General features: G+C 45.4%; 1 pseudogene; it reads left to right on the top strand.

Annotated features, from left to right (window-relative positions):
• The first annotated feature begins 327 nt into the window (after positions 1-327).
• LOC123396605 lies at positions 328-1,602 on the top strand (annotated as a pseudogene).
• Positions 1,603-2,130: the final 528 nt, after the last annotated feature.

Genomic DNA, 2,130 nt, shown 5'->3' with positions numbered 1-2,130 from the left:
AGTGAGAGCGAGGGTGACAATGCAGATGCAATTGACCAAGTCGACGGCCAAGCACAGATTGATGGAGACCAAGAGGTTGTGATTCAAGATCGAACTGAAAGTGGTGACGGAGGCTCTGCTGAATGTACTGTCAAGGTGGATCCGCAAACATCTACATGGACTAAGAGGTAATAGGCATTTACTTATAAGAGGTAAATGGGCTGTAGCAAAGCCAGAGTTGCGATGATGTCTTGGTTATTGTAGTTTCATATGATCCCCGGAGGCACTGTCAGAGTAGCCCAATTTTTTGTTTTGTCGCCTAGCCGCCGGACTCCCGAGGCTCGGAAGATGGCCGACGAGAACGGCACCAGGCGCCCGCTCTTCGGCGGCGCCGTCTCCACCGCCTTCCCCGTCCGGTTCCAGGTGCTACTACACTACAACCTTCTCCCTCGCACACATCCCCTTGCTCCTCCAGCCCTCCAGTCCTCGTGCTCGCGCTTACGCCGTTTTTGTTTGGTTTTGGTACTGTTTTGGTCAAGATGTGAGCAACATTCGCGAGGTCCCCGACCGCCAGGTTCGTCCCACTCCCCCGTTCGATTTTGTTGTTTGCAGCGCGCTGGCCCGGGGCGTGAGTTCCCGTACTGATCGATGTGTGTGTGTGGTTCTGCTGCGTGCGCAGGAAGTTCTCATCGACCCCACTCGTGACGAGAGCCTCATCTTCGAGCTGATCGACCTCAAGGGCGAGGTGGAGGACGGCGACAGCGCACTCTGGTTCCTGCGCGACGTCGCCAACGAGCAAGATGCGGGGATAACTTGGTAATGTCAGCAGCATCCTGGCTTCACTCTGTCAAGTGTCAATAGCTTGGCCTCATTGCCATTAAAAACACTTCTCCATGTCTGGCTTTCTGTCCCAAACAACAACCGCATTCTTCTTTTGACAATAAAATTAACTGCATCCATGAATTCTTTGTCTGCTTCATGTGCATTGGATGGTCATGAACTCATGGTTGTTATTTTTCCCATCCAAGTGGTTTTTAGTCATAGAGACATGCATGTCGGTAACTTATCTTCTTTTTTTGTCGTTTAGGTGGTCGAGCACTCTGGGACAATTGAGCTAGCTGGTCTGCGATCTGGGGAAGCACCTGCAGTGGCAGGAACTGCAATTGGCAAGCTGGTAAGCAAATGTCCTGTGCCATATCCAGATTTCCCTGCTCCTTCCCTTCAATCGACCTCCAGTCCATTGGCTTTCACCTGTGCTTCCCTGGATATGATAGCTTTAGTTAGTTGCATTAAGTCGGCTCAGTCTCATAATATGATATTTCTGTTCCTTGACATTCATTATATGATGGCCACTTCTCACCGGCAGTGAATAAAAAGTATGTAAGGATCTCACGCTTGATTTCGGCTTTCTGTAGGCTGTTTCAAAAGGGAGGCAAGGCAGAGAAGCACATAACATTGTTCGAGTGAGTACACCCATCCCTTGGAATTATGGTTCAATAGTTAATGTTTGTTTTGCAACTAAGTGTTGGGCTGCCTTTGCAGCTTTACTTGGCAAACATACGTCTCAAGAATGCAGCAACTGATGTAGTTATCACCGCATATGAGCCGCTCTTGATAAAGTAAGCTTCGTAGATCACTATGACACACTTCCTCTGGTTAATGGAATTTTATAAACCAGTATTTTATACTAATATATTTTGTTACCTTCTCAAGTAGAAAGTGTTGTTCAGATTTATCATCATAGAGAGTATTGTTTATCACCATTTATTAATCTTTGTATGACTTGATTATTATACAGCGATGTGCTTAGGAGAACTATGTATTATTTGGTATAATCTTCCATAATTTAAGCCACTTGCATAAATTTGGTCTATATTGTCATGTTTGAATGACGATCAACAACTTCTTAATTCTTATGCAGTAGCAATTATGCTTACTAATCATGTGGGTTTTAAACTCCCTTGTCTCTGTCATCTTTGTAATACAGAACAACAATCCTGCTCTGCTGAATATTTTTGTTAGTTCTTTATCTAGGCTACACGTGTTGAATAAAGTTGTATTATCGTAGTAGTATGGCCAATGGCAGAACTAAACTGGAAAAAAAACCTTCTCGGTTGATGAAGCAGAAGCCTGTTGTGCTCAGGTCCTCAT

Source organism: Hordeum vulgare, chromosome 5H (genome assembly GCF_904849725.1).
Source record: "Hordeum vulgare subsp. vulgare chromosome 5H, MorexV3_pseudomolecules_assembly, whole genome shotgun sequence".
In the NCBI taxonomy this organism is placed as follows: Eukaryota; Viridiplantae; Streptophyta; class Magnoliopsida; order Poales; family Poaceae; genus Hordeum; species Hordeum vulgare.
The sequence above is the reverse complement of the archived record's forward strand: the minus strand, read 5'-3'. Positions and strand labels throughout refer to the sequence as shown.